The sequence below is a fragment of the Mesoplodon mirus genome, assembly GCF_964341445.2.
Source record: "Mesoplodon mirus genome assembly, chromosome: X".
NCBI classification, from domain to species: domain Eukaryota; kingdom Metazoa; phylum Chordata; class Mammalia; order Artiodactyla; family Ziphiidae; genus Mesoplodon; species Mesoplodon mirus.
This window is the reverse complement of record NC_138981.1, coordinates 49,920,508-49,935,869: the sequence shown is the minus strand read 5'-3', so window position 1 is coordinate 49,935,869 and position 15,362 is coordinate 49,920,508. Positions and strand designations below refer to the sequence as shown.

Sequence of the window (15,362 nt, the reverse complement as noted above, 5' to 3'; positions counted from 1 at the left end):
GCTTTATATAAGTAGAAATGGTAAATATATTCAGTCATGTTTAAATAGGGTATAGTAGAAAAGAACTCTGAACCCTGCTGAATATTTTCTGCTCTGCTACCATACCATCACCGACCAGCAAAAGTGCCCCAAGCTCAGGGTGCTATTATAAAGACCAGGTTTCCAAGGAACAAAACATAGGCTATCTCATCATCAGGTGACATTAGCTAGATAATAACATTCTTTGAGACCTAGCTGTTTCCCTGAGACACTACAGAGGAAGAATATTGACCTTGCTCCTTCTCCAGAAGCTACTTTGGTCCCATCTATACTATCACCAAAGGCAAAGAGTTCTCTAACTCTACTCCATCCCCCTCTAACCTACATTATGCTGATCCTCATTACCTGCCTTTGATTATATGGTTCGTCCTGCTTAGAATATCCTTTCCCCTCCACTCTGGCTAACCAAATCTTACCTATACTTCAAGCCTTCACAGATAAAATGAATTGGGTATCATGCTATGTATAGGAGCTTACCAAAAAGAGAGGGATGGAATAGAAGGAAAGGTGGAGGTGGATTGGTATAAGTTGTAAGAGGAAAAAGAACATTTATGGAAGTCCTGATAGTATGAACAAAGACATGGTGTTTGTGAAAGACCATGGCATGTTCGAGAAGTAGCAGTTAGTTAAATGTAACTCCTGTGATAAGCAAAAGTCACTGGCCATAAACATGAAAGGTAAGTTGAGGAAAAATTGTGAAGTGTCTTACTGAAAGTCAGGGATTTAATCTTGTACATGATGGGGAGTCTTTGAATAATTCTGAACATAGGATTGTCAAGATAAAAACATGTATTTTAGAAACATCCTAATATGTAAACTAGATTGGAGTTTGTATTAGTTTGCTAGGACTACCACAACAAAGTACTAAAAACCAGGGGGGCTTCAACAAAAAACAATTATTGTCTCACAGTTCTGGAGGCTATAACTCTGAAACCAAAGTGTCACCAGAGTTGGTTTCTCCTGAGAGCTCTGAGAGAAGGATCTGTTCTAGATCTCTCTCCTTGGCTTGCAGATGGCTGTCTTCTCCCTCTGTCTCTTCAGATCATCTTCCCTCTATGAGTCTTTCAGTCCAAATTTCCCACTTTTATAAAGATACCAGTCATACTGGATTAGGGCCTGTCCTAACTACCTCATTTTAATTTGATTACCTCTGTAGATACCCTGTATCCAAATACAGTCACATTCCATGGTACCAGAAATTAGGACTCCAACATATTTTGAAGGACATAATTCAACACGTAACAAAGGCCATAGAGACTGGAGGCAGATTAAACAACAGTAAAGGAGCTATATTAATAGGCCAGGTCATACATGCTGAAAAACTAAGCAAAGACCCTACAAATAAGGATGGGGAGCATACAAAGCTTCAAGAAGCAGAATCTAGATGTTAAGGAGAAAGAAGAGTCATAGATGACTCTAGGCTTTATTGTTCAGTTGATTATGTGACTGTTGGTCAGGGATAGAAATTGGTATGTTGGGGTTTGATGATGAATTCAGTTTTAGACATATTAAATGTGAGGTGTCAAGTTAAGATGTCCAGTTAACAGACAAGTGGGTGGGTCCAGGCTCAGAAAAAGTGTTCAGTTTGGAGATGCCAAGTTGTCATACAGGCCTTCATCAGCATAAAAATGGCAGTTGAAAATCTTAAGTAGATGAGATGACCCAAATAAGGAGTATAGAGTAGCAAGGTAAGAGAATGAAAAAAAGAAAAACAATCAGAGAGGTAGGTGGAAATCCAAGATAGAGTATCGTCACAGAAGACAAGGAAGGGAAGGCTTTAAAGATGAAAGGAAAGTACAACAGCCTCAAATGTAGTAGAGTCAATATGTTGAAAACCTAATGAGAGAGCACTTGACATGTCATTTAGGAGATCTTCAGGTAACTCTTGCAGGAGCAGTTTCAATAATGATTTAAATGGAAACTGCAGAAAAATAGGGTGGTAATTTGAGTAAGTGTTGTTAAAGAAAGATCAATTTAGTGAAAAATGTGTTTGCAAGATAAAGATTAGGCAGTAGAGCATAACAGTGAAGGTGTAGACTTTATTTTGGGGTTCAAATCTCACTTCTGCTACTTCCTAGCTGTGTAAACTGGGAAAGTTGCTTGTTTTTCTGTCTTAAATTCACAACTAAAATATTGGGGAAACAACGGTACTTACTTAATAGGATTGTTGTGAGCATTATGTGAATTGATAAATGCAAAGTGTTCAGTAGAGGGCTTGGCACAGAGTAGGTGTTCAATAAAATGTTAGGTATATTAGGTGGGAATGGTTGGATGGGTGGAAGAACCAAAGAAGGAAAAATAAATTGAAGAAGATTGGAGAGAAGGAAGCTGATGGAACAACTTCTCAGAAGGCATAGGAGAGAATGGATCTTCTTTTGCTTACTAGATCTGTGACCTTGGGTAAAGTACTTTACATTCCTGTGCCTCAGTGTCATATTCTGTAAAGTGGAGATGACAATAATGCCTACCTCACAAAGCTATTTTGAGGATTAAATGAAATGTTACATGAAACACACTTCCCTACTGGGAAGAGCTTGGGGAGAAGAATGGTGTATAATCTACATGAAATCATGTGTTCCAGCAAGACTGAAAGTTAAAAAAAAAGTTATCAAGTGAATAATTTTCAAAATTTCATGCTAGAGTAAAACAGTTACATCAGTTATACAATCTTGTGATGTTTCCTTAAAAAGGTTAAGCATTCTTCTAGTGCTAATAAATTTATTGTGATTTTTAAAATAAGTATGTTGAAAATACTTTTTGTATTTCAGTAGTTTCAAATGCGTTTGAAACTTTTTCAGATAATAGTTATAAAACAATAGTTAGTATAAAATTAAATTGTATTAGTTGACATGAATTCAGCAATAAGCTTACTATTTTTTTTCCAAAGGAGTATTATTATCCAAATCATACAAACATAAACCACTTTGTGTCAAGATGAACAATTGAAGATTCATCCTCTTCTTTTTTTTTTTTCTGAGAGTTTTGAGGAAGGATTGCAAGGTTTTGTTTTGTTTTGTTTTGTTTTAACACCTTTATTGGACTATAATTGCTTTACAATGGTGTGTTAGTTTCTGCTTTATAACAAAGTGAATCAGTTATACATATACACATGTCCCCATATCTCTTCCCTCTTGCATCTACATCCTCTTTACTAGACTAGAATTTTAAATATGATAATTATTGATTATTTATCTTCTTTAAAAATGCCTTACTATCTCACTCAGAATAAAAGCCAAAATATTTACAAGGTCCTATATGATCTGGCCCTCTCTGTCTCTCTGAAATCATGTCCTACCACTCTTTTCCTCTCCACTCCAGTGATATTGGTCTTGCTAGTCCTTGAACACAACAAGCTTTTACTATTCTAATTTATCTGTCTAGAATACCCTTCCCTTGGGTATTCTCATGGCTGGCTCTCTCACTTCATTCATTATATTCTTAAATATCACCATATCGGGTGGAGTCACGATGGCAGAACAGGAGGACATGGAGTTCACATCTCCTCACAACTAGGGCACTTACTCGGTGCTGGTGGGGGACCTTGGACACCCAAGGGGACAGAAGGAATCCTTGTGTGACTGGGTAGGATGTGGGGTGGGGGGGAAGGAGTAGAGGAGGAAAAGGGGATGCAGGATGGGACTGGTGCCCCTGAAGGGTGGCTTGGGGAGGGGAGGGGTTCTCATGCTTGGAGGGGTCCACTCATGGTGAGGGGATCAGTGGGGATGGGGAAAGACCTTCAGGGAATGGGAGGAGAATGCAGCCAGCATATCCCCCAACTGCTCAGGCCCCAGTGAGTGTGCTGTGGTTCCAGCCCTGAACCTCTGCCTCCAGGGCCCCCTCCAGCCACACAGGTCCTGAGCCTAAGCCCCCCACTCAGGCCTCTTCCAGCTTTTTTTTTTTTTTTTTTTTGCTATTGTGGTTCTGTTTTGCTTTGTTGTTTCATTTTTATAATTTTTATTCTTTGTTATTGTTCTGCTCCTTTTTGTTTGTTGCCATTTTTTCTTTTTTTGGGGGGGGCATGCCACATGGCTTGCAAGTTCTTCGTTTCCAAGCTGAGGGTCAGGCCTGCATTCTTCCGGCAGGAGCACTGAGCCACTGGGCTAACATGAACTTCAGGCCCCAGGGAATATAAATTGGTGTGAGTTTTCCTGGAGGTCCTCATCTTGGCACCAAGACATGGCTCCACCCAACTGCCTGTAAGATCCAGTGCTGGACACCTCAGGCTAAACAACCAGCAAGACAGGACCACAGCACCACACATCAAAGCAAAACAAAACAAAAAGAGACCAAAAAAAAGTTACAGATGAAGGAGCAAGGTAAAAACCTACAAGACTAAACAAATGAAGAGGAAATAGACAATCTACCTAAAAAAGAATTCAGAGTAAAGATAGATGATGATATCCAAAATTTTGGAAATACAAAGGAGGCATAGATCGAGAAAATACAAGAAACATTTAACAAGGACATAGAAGAACTAAAGAACAAACAAACAGTGATGAACAGCATGATAACTGAAAAGAAAAATACACTAGAAGGAATCAGTAGCAGAATAACTGAGGTAGAAGAATGAAAAAGTGAGCTGGAAGACAGAATGATGGAGATAAATGCTGAGGAGAAGAAAAAAGAAAAAAAGGATGATAAGAAATGAGGACCATCTCAGAGACCTCTGGAACAAGATTAAATGCACCAATATTCAAATTATAGGGGTCCCAGAAGAAGAAGAGAGAGAGAAAGTGTCTGAGAAAATATTTGAATAGATTATAGTTGAAAATTTCCCTAACATGGGGAAGGAAATAGCCTCCCAAGTCCAGAAAGGGCAGAGAGTCCCATACAGGATAAACCCAAGGAGAAACACACCAAAAATCATACTAATCAAACTAACAAAAATTAAATTCAAAGAAAAAATATTAAAAGCAGCAGAATCCCCACAATGTTATCAGCTCATTTTCCAATAGAAACTCTGCAGGCCAGAAGGGAGTGGCAGGATATATTTAAAGTGATGAAAGGGAAAAACCTACAACCAGGATTACTTTACCCAACAAGGATCTCATTCAGATTCAACAGGGAAATCAAAAGCTTTACAGAGAAGCAAAAGCTAAGAGAATTCAGCACCACAAAACCAGCTCTATGACAAACGCTAAAGGAACTTCTCTAAGCAGGAAACACAAGAGACGAAAAAGACCCACAAAAACAAACCCAAAACAATTAAGAAAATGGTAATAGGAATGTACACATTGAAAATAACCTTGAATGTAAATGAATTAAATGCTCCAACCAAAAGACACACACTGGCTGAATGGATACAAAAATAAGACCTGTATATATGCTGTCTACAAGAGACTTACTTCCGACCTAGGGACACATACAGACTGAAAGTGAAGGGATGGAAAAAAGATATTCCATTCAAATAGCAATCAAAAGAAAGTCAGAGTAGCAATAGTCATATAAGATAAAATAGACTTTAAAATAAAGACTGTTACAAGAGACAAGGAAGCACACTACGTAATGATCAAGGGATCAATCCAAGAAGAAGATATAACAATTTTACATATTTATGAACCCAGCATAGAAGCACCTTAATACATAAGGCAAATGCTAACAGCCATAAAAGGGGAAATCAACATTAACACAATAATAGTGGGGGACTTTAACACCCCACTTTCACCAATGGACAGATCATCTAGACAGAAAATTAATAAGGAAACACAAGTTTTACATCACACAATAGACCAAATAGACTTAATTGATATTAATAGGACATTCCATCCAAAAGTGGCAGAATACACTTTCTTCTCAAATGCACATGGAACATTCTCCAGGATACATCACATCTTGGGTCATTTATCAACCCTCAGTAAATTTAAGAAAATTGAAATCATTTCAAGAATCTTTTCCAACAATGATATGAGATTACAAATCAATTACAGAAAAAAAAAACATAAAAGAACAAAAACATGGAGGCTAAACAATATGCTACTAAATAATCAAGAGATCACTGAAGAAGTCATAGAGGAAATCAAAAAATTCATGGAAGCAAATGACAATGAAAACATGATGACCCAAAACCTATGGGAAGAAGCAAAAGCAGTTCTACAAGGGAATTTTATAAGAATACAGTCCTACCTCAAGAGAAAAAAAATCTCAAATAAACAACCTAATCTTACACCTAAAGCAACTGGAAAAAGAAGAACAAACAAAACCCAAAGTTAGTAGGAGGAAAGAAATCATAAAAATTAAAGCAGAAATAACTGAAATAGAAATGAAGAAAACATAGCAAAAATCAATGAAATTAAAAGCTGGTTCTTTATAAAGATATATAAAAATGATAAACCTTTAGCCAAACTCATCAAGAAAAAATGTGAGAGGATTCAAATCAATAAAATTAGAAATGAGAAAGGTGAAATTACAACTGATATTGCAGGAATACAAAGGATCATAAGAGACTAAAACAAGCCAATAAAATGGACAACCTGGAAGAAGTGGACAAATTCTTGGAAAGGTACAAACTTCCAACACTGAACCTAATAGAAATAGAAAATATAAACCGACAAATCACAAGTAATCAGATTAAAACTGTGATTAAAAATCTTCCAACAAACAAAAGTCCATGACCAGATAGCTGCACAGGCGAATTCTATCCAACGTTAATGAGGAGCTAACACCCTTCTTTCGCAACTCCTCCAAAAAACTGCAGAGGAAAGAACACTCTCAACTCATTCTACGAGGCTACAATCACCCTGATACCAGAACCAGTCCAGATATCACAAAAAAAGAAAATCACAGGCCAATATCACTGATGAACATAGATGCAAAAATCCGCAATAAAATGCTTACAAACAGAATCCAACAACACATTAAAAGGATCATACACTATGATCAAGTGGGATTTATTCCAGGGATGCAAGGATTTTTCAATATATGCAAATCAATGAATGTGATACACCATATTAACAAACTAAAGAATAAAAACGATATGGCAATCTCAATAGATGCAGAAAAAGCTTTTGACAAAATTCAACACCAACTTATGATAAAAACTCTCCAGAAAGTGGGCACAGAGGGAACCTACCTCAACATAATAAAGGCCATATACGACAAACCCACAGCCAACATCATTCTCAATGGTGAAAAACTGAAAGCATTGCCTCTAAGATCAGGAACAAAACAAGGATGTCCATTCTTACCACTATTATTCACCATAGTTATGGAAGTCCTAGCCATGGCAATCAGAGAAGAAAAATAAATAAAAGGAATCCAAATTGGAAAAGAAGTAAAACTGTCACTGTTTGTAGATGACATGATAAATAGAGAATCCTAAAGATGCTACCAGATAACTAGTAGAGCTAATCAATGAATTTGGTAAAGTAGCAGGATACAAAATGAATGCACAGAAATATCTGGCATTCCTATACACTAATGACGAAAAATCTGAAAGAGAAGTTAAGGAAACACTCCCATTTACCACTGCAACAAAATAATAAAATACCTTGGAATAAACCTACCTAAGGAGGCAAAAACCTGTACTCAGAAAACTATAAAACACTGATGAAAGAAATCAAAGATGACAAAAACAGATGGAGAGATATACCATGTACTTGGATTGGAAGAATCAATATTGTGAAAATGACTATCCTACCCAAAACAACCTACAGATTCAGTGCAATCCCTATCAAATTACCAATGGCATTTTTCATAGAATTAGAACAAAAAATTTCACAATTTGTATGGAAACACAAAAGACTCTGAATGGCAAAGCAATCTTGAGAAAGAAAAAATGGAGTTGTAGAAAGCAGGCTCCCTGACTTCAGACTATACTACAAAGCTACAGAAATCAAGACAGTATGGTACTTGTACAAAAACAGAAATATTAATCAATGGTACAGGATAGAAAGCCCAGAGATAAACCCATGCACCAATGGACACCTAATCTATGACAAAGGGAACAAGGATATACAATGGGGAAAAGACAGACACTTCAATAAGTGGTGCTGGGAAAACTGCCCAGCTACATGTAAAAGAATGAAATTAGAACACTCCCTAAGACAATACACAAAAATAAACTCAAAATGGATTAAAGACCTAAATATAAGACTGGACTCTATAAAACTCTTAGAGGAAAACACAGGAAAAACAGTCTTTGACATAAATCGCAGCAAGGTATTTTTTGATCCATCTCCTAGAGTAATGGAAATAAAAACAAAACCAAATAAATGGCACCTAATTAAAGTTTAAAACTTTTGCACAGCAAAGAAAATCATAAACGAAACAAAAAGATAACACTCAAAATGGGAGAAAATATTTGCAAATGAAGCAACTGACAAGGGATTAATCTCCAAAGTATACAAAGAGCTCATGCAGCTCAATATCAATAAAGCAAACAACCAATCCAAAAACGGGTGGAAGATCTAAATAGACATTTCTCTAAAGAAGATATACAGATTGCCAAAAATCACATGAAAGGATGCTCAACATCACTAATCATTAGAGAAATGCAACTCAAAACTACAATGAGTTATCACATCACAACAATTAGAACTGCCATCATCATAATATCTACAAACAATAAATGCTGGAGAAGGTGTGGAGAAAAGAGAACCCTCTTGCACTGTTGGTGGGAATATAAATTGATACAGCCACTATGGAGAACAGTATGGAGGTTCCTTACAAAACTAAAAATAGAACTACCATATGACTCAGCAATCCCACTACTAGGTATATACCCTGAGAAAACCATAATTCAAAAAGACACATTTACCCCAATGTTCATTGCAGCACTATTTACAATAGTCAGGACATGGAAGCTACCTAAATGTCCACCAATAGATGAATGGATAAAGAAGATGTGGTAAATACATACATTGGAATATTACTCAGCCATAAAAAGGAATGAAATTGGGTTTTTTGTAGAGATGTGGATGGACCTAGAGACTGTCATATGGAATGAAGTCATTCAGAAAGAGATAAGCAAATATTGTATGTTAATGCCTATATGTGAAATCTAGAAAAATGATACAGATGAACCAATTTTCAGGGCAGGAATAAAGACTCAGACATAGAAAACAGACATTGGACACAGTGGGGGAAGGGGGGTTGGCATGAATTGGGAGATTAAGGTTGACATATATACACTACCATGTGTTAAATAGATAGCTAGTGGGAACCTGCTGAATAGCACAGGGAGCTCAGCTTGGTGCTCTATGGTGACCTAGATGGGTGGGATGAGGGGCAGTGGGATGGAGGTTCAAGAGGGAGGGGATATATGTATACACATCGTTGATTCACTTCTTTGTACAGAAACTAACACAACAGTGTAAAGCAACTGTACCCCAATTAAAAAAAAAAAAGCACCATAACAGAGAAGCCTTCCTTGACTGTTCTATATCAAACAGCTCTCCCCAGTCCTTTCTCCCATCTTATTCCCACCTGACAAAAACTTTTGTTTATTGTCTTTCCCCTCCACTAACACACCCTCATTAGAATACAGTCTCCAAAAATGCAGGGGACTTGTAGACTCTCCAGAGTCTTGTGCAGTGATGACACAGAGTAGATCGTCAGTAAACGTTTGTTGAATGAATGAATTAATGAATCTCATAACACAATGTACTTTCGTATTGATTCCTTTGCCTATCACGGGTCCTTACCCTTGAAGGCTGAGGAAAAACTAGGAAGGAACTCAGACCAAAGTAAATGTAGGGGTGAGCTGTACTAGTCTAGGCAAGAACAGCCTAGCCCACCAGATCCTGGCATTACACAACGGGAGTTGGGGGTCAAAACTACTGTTTGTGAAATAGAGAGTGTGTGCAAAGTGTCCTTTTTGCAGTTATCCCTTATGAACCCTTTTTGCCTCTGTGTAGACAGAAATTATCTGCAATCCCAGGAAGCAGAATGAATGACAACAAACTAATTGCTCTGGGAAAGCCACTTGAAGCCTTTGGAGAAGGATTTCTATTGTTTGCCTATAGTAATTGTTAGTGGGTTCACAAAACTTTCATTGTCCTAGGAAGTGAATAACCATATTTCATCAACCATATTTTATGACAGCTATATCCTGCTGTTATATCCTCTCCCAAAGAAAAAACAACATGAATGCAAAGGGACAATCAAATATTAAAATGGAAGCACAGCAATACCTAACATATTCCATGCTTACTAAATGCAAGAGGCAGGCTGTGGAGTCAGCACATAGTTCCTTCCCCACCTTCCACGCCAGGGTATGGATAGCAGAGTTCAGTGTGTGTGACATGTACAAGTGGCTCTTTGCTCTAGGACAAGACTGTACTCCCACTGATGAAAGTAACCAGGAGAGTTCCAGTTGAATTCATGTTTCCTTTGTTTTTAGGACCCCATAAACCAGGGACTTTAGAGAGAAAGAACACTAAGTGAGGCTTTCTTCTTTATCTGAATCCAGTGGATTCAATGATATGGCCATTCCGAATGTCATTTTGAGGTTTTTAAAACCAATTGAGACAAGGGATGGAGGAAGGTGCTTTAGCTAAATGTTGCTGAGAAACCTAGAATCAACACAGGCCCTTGATGGGAGTTGACACTGGGGATGCAAAGAAACCTAGCACATTAAAGAAGGGAGGGTCTCTGTGCCTTGTGTGTGTAATACCAGAGACAGTTGAACTGGTAAATTGCAGAGCGTTGGAAGCTGTGGCATTCCATTGACCAAATAGAAATAAATACATACATACATATAGACAATCCATACCTTAAAAAGAAAATCCAGAGTGAAATATTAGACCTAAAACCTTAAACAACATGTTTTCATCTCTTTGACCTGTGGGATATCATTAGGCTCCATCCAGACCTGCCACACTCCAGAAGCAGAAACATGAGAAAAATAAGCTTGGAAGAGATGCCACTGATCTGTATGAGGCCTTCTAACAAGTTTCCACCACACCAGTTCTTTTATTTAACGACAGAAGGGAGCTGGTGAAGCCCCCCTCCCCAATACAATCTTCCAGACTGTACATGGACATGTGAATGACATATTAGCCAAGGTGGCCTTGGCTTCCCTATTGAAGCATCCTGCCCTTCTTTCTTTGCATGCCATTTGAACTTGAGCTCCTATCTCTTCCAGCTGGATCTCCCAGTCACTTGGGCTTGGGTATATGGATGTGGTACTAAAGAAAAGGCAATAAAGATGAACAGTGGGAACTTTCACGTGACACATACTTGGTAAATGTTGGAATCAAATTCAACATTCATCTCTAGGAAGAAACCTTGGCCGTCAATCTGTTAAGAAAGGAAACACCACTCTACATGGTCTTGACATATTACAGACACTCAGCAGTGGGATCAGCCACAGGCAGTGAATCTGGCACTCGATCAATATTTGTAGAATAAATTATTTTTTTCCAAATCTTCTGCAATGCCATGGCACCTCTTAGGAAACAGAAATTTTCCTCTTGAGCTATAACTGCAGAGCCTATTGACTCTTCAGTTAACTAATGTGCAACTTGGCAACATTGCCCAGGATGCACCTCCTGAGAATCAACTGGATATTAGAACAAGTTTGGAGGCTGGTATGAGGAAGAAAAACTGTCCTCTCTGTACAAATTCCCCCAACACACACGTATTGTCATAGTAAGGTGAGTCAGTGCCATCCTTCTCGAAATCTAATTTCCAGGATCTATTTCTCACAGTTGAACTAGTGCACTGTCCCTTTAAGAAGCCAGGCAAGATGGAGCCTTCCCAGCTCACGGTTAGAAGCTTTAAGCAGCCAGATAGGGATGCTGGAGGGTGAGAAAAAGAAAGGACGCCTGGAAGGGATAAGTCGAGGCTCTAAGGACAGCAGAGGAAATCAAGGCTCTAATCATACAATCAGCAAATTCTGAGGTACCTATCCCGTGGGTGGCAGCTCCCCTAGGCTTTAAAGCACCACCCCTCCTCCGCTCCCCTCCTCTTCTTACCCCACCCTACCCTGCCCCACCCTCCGGATCCTTCTTGAAAGAGTCTCTTTCTGTAAGGTGGCTCTTCCCCACCGCCCCCCCTCCCCAGCGGAGACCCCAGTGAGGGTGGCAAAAGGAAGGGGAGGGGTGAGGAGGCAAAATGAAAGGGACTTACTTTCGGATTCTGCGCCTCCAAAGGCATCCTCTCCTCCCAGCCCCGGGCCAGGCCGACGGGGCGGGGCCGGGGTTGAGCTGGTGGACTCGGGGTCCTCACTCCCTCGTACTACAAACCTAGTTCAGTGGAGAGTTAGGGTGAATGGGCACCGACTAGGGCCGGTGTACACTCGATTTTAATTATCTGAAAAGGAGACAGAAGGGTTTGAGAGAGTCGATCGGGGTAGGAATGGAGGTGAGCTCTAAAACACTCTTGTCCTCCCTTTCTGGCTAGCTTCCCCCGCCTGGCATTAGCGATATCAGGGGCTATGGTTTTCTTTTTTCTTCCTTTTGGTTTCTCCCAGCTGCCTGTCCCAGACCCCACCCAGCGGCTCCACCCCATCCACTGCTACACATTCTGTCAATCACCAGCCCCTTTAAAGCTGCACCGCACAACTTGGGTTTCCATCTCTCTTTGGCGGGCAGACACAATCACGGGGCTCCTGGCACTTCCAACAACCCCTCCGACATTTCTGTTGAGTTTAGGAAGCTGAGGTTAGTTGCTAGTGGCGGCCTCCTCTACCCCTCTGCCCCGAAACTTGCACAGTCGGCTCCACCCAAATTCCTTCCGGCCGGCTAGGCCACGAAACCCCACCCCATCTCTTTTCTTTACTTCGTTTATGGTAAAAAGTGGTTCCCTAGATCGCCAAGAAAGTTCCTGCAGCGCCCTCATTGGCGCTGCCCACTCTCGTACAGTTTCTGTACTGAAGTGGCTACAGCAGATTTCCTGTCCCTGGGGCCTCTCCGTTTTGCCTGGCCCGATGTGCTCAGTCTTCTCTATCTCTCATCTGTGTAAATCTCCAGGTTTATGAATAGAATCGGGGGAGAGCGGGCGGGGATTCCCAGAAATGTGCTTCATTCCTCTCACCCAAAACAACAGTCCTATGCCAGCGCCCCACTCCATAACTAGGCTGCTCAAAGTTGGAGAAGGGCCCTGAGGTCCCATCCACAGCTATTAGTGGAATTCCAGAATGACCCATCAGAAATCATAGTTACTTACATTCTCCATTCCAGTTAATGGGAACACCTGGTTGTTCAGGCCAAAAATCTTGGAGCCACCCTTGAATCCTCCTTTTCTCTCGTGTTTCACATACAGTTCTTCAAAAAATCCTATTGGCCCTGTCTTTAAAATTTGTCCAGAATCTCTCACAATTTCCTGGTCCCAAACACCACCATCAATAGATCCAGCCTCTTTGACTTGATTTATAAAAACCTTGTTCACTCTCCTCTAGCAACACTGATCTCCTTTTTATTACAATATGCTAAGATCTGTCCGACCTCAGGGACTTTGCACTTCCTTTTCTTTCTATCTGGTTGTACCTATGGTGGGCCCCTATATCCTTCAGATCGCAGGAAAGGGAGATTAAAGTAGCTCAGATGGCCCAGGCACTCTCTGTGACCTAATCCCTTTTTATTTTATCACAGCACTGATCACAATCTAAAACAATCTTAGATATGTGTTTGCTTCTGTGGTAAAATGTATTTCCCACTAGAATATAAGCTCAGTAAGAGCAGGGACCTCATCTATTTTGTTCTCTGCTCTGTCCTCAGCACACTGAACAGTGGCTGCCATATAGCAGGAGCTCAGTTAATATTTGTTGAAAGAACAATTGAAGGCAATTTCTTCTTGTATCTATCTGGATGTTATCTGTTTTTAAACAACAAACAGGACTTCCCTGGTGGCACAGTGGTTAAGAATCTGCCTGCCAATGCAGGGGTCATGGGTTGGAGCCCTGGTCTGGGAAGATCCCACATGCCGTGGAGCAACTAAGCCCGTGTGCCACAACAACGGAGCCTGCACTCTAGAGTCCACAATCCACAAGTACTGAGCCCGCATGCCACAACTACTGAAGACCATGCACCTAGAGCCTGTACTCTGCAACAAGAGAAGCCACTGCAATGAGAAGCCCATGCACCGCAATGAAGAGTAGCCCCTGCTTGCCACAACTAGAGAAAGCCCATACGCAGCAATGAAGACCCAATGCAGCCAAAAATAAATAAATAAATGTATAAAAGCAAACAAACAAACAAAAAAGGCAGCAGAGAATTGCACCTGTTATGAACCACTGGCCCCATGTATTCTCTTAGAACATCTGGACACCTTGTCTCTGGGCTGTTAGCAATGGTAGTTGGAGCAGTAGTAGTGTGCTTTTAGGTTGGCTTTTAGGGTTTGCAGCTGATTGCTGGGGGTTAAGTGTTCTTAGTTTTGTCAAGTCAGTGCTAGGGAGCATAGTTCTTGAGGGGCTGGTTCATCTGAATTAATAGAATCTTTGTCTCTAGGTGTGTTCCTTTTTTGGAGTCAGATTATCTGTATATGCTCTCTTGTACCCCCAAGGATGTATTATTAAATCATTGGATTCCCACAACCTCCCTATGAAGTAGACATTATTATTATTGTCCTCATTTTACAGGTGAGAAAACAAAAGCCCAGGGAAATAGTGTGACTTGCCAAAAATCACACCCCTAGGAAATGGTGAAACCTAGGATTTGAACCCAGGTAGTACAGCTCCAGATATACACACTTTCCCACTACACTATACCTATTTCTTAAACTAAACTTATAATCAATCATGATATTGGGAAGAGCAGACAACCCAGTTTTCTGGATGTTAATTGGTTAAAGAGGAAGGGGAGCAGCTGAAAATAGACTCATTGGTTACATAAAGGAAGAAGGATGATTTGAGCAATTCTGTAAGCTGTGACTTTTATGCAAGGTCATATGAGGCAGCCATTTCCCTTTTCTAGTGGAAGGAGCTAGGGCTGTTTAGCTTCAGGAGGAAAAGAATCCTGTCTTTTAGCCCTGTCTTAAGCTGTCATTGACACATCCTTGATTGCTTATCCATCATGTGGTCTAACCTCAGCTATCTGTCTGTTCATAGAAGCTACTTCAGCTCGGCCCAATTCTCTAGACTTCTGACTATGGATGATAGATACCTCTTGCTATGTTGCTGCCTATACCTGAGCACAATACCCCAGGGAGATTTGAAAGATTCTATAGTTATGTTCTCAGCACAGTGTTAAGCACTGTAGAGCGTAGGCAGAGAAAGGACCCACAAGATCAAAGGTCTACCCAGTACTACCACTTATTTGCTGTGTGACTACATGTAAGACTGCATGCAAGGGCTTCATATTCCTCATTGCACAATAAGGAAGTGAATTAATGGTTACCAAAGGCTCCTTCCATCTCAGAAGTTCTGTCAGTTCCCTATGGTCAGC

At 40.1% G+C, this 15,362-nt stretch overlaps 1 protein-coding gene across 6 annotated transcripts in view; it reads right to left on the bottom strand.

Moving 5' to 3' along the window:
• Positions 1 to 12,733, bottom strand: part of KLF8 (KLF transcription factor 8) — a 314,604-nt gene extending 301,871 nt beyond the window's left edge. For 2 of the 6 annotated variants that reach the window (XM_082610208.1, XM_082610210.1), the window contains exon 1: positions 12,109 to 12,733. The gene's annotated coding sequence lies outside the window, so the exon portion shown is untranslated. The remainder of the gene's footprint in view (positions 1 to 12,108) is intronic. The other 4 variants (XM_082610205.1, XM_082610204.1, XM_082610206.1 and 1 more) reach the window with 4 other exon arrangements.
• Positions 12,734 to 15,362: the final 2,629 nt, after the last annotated feature.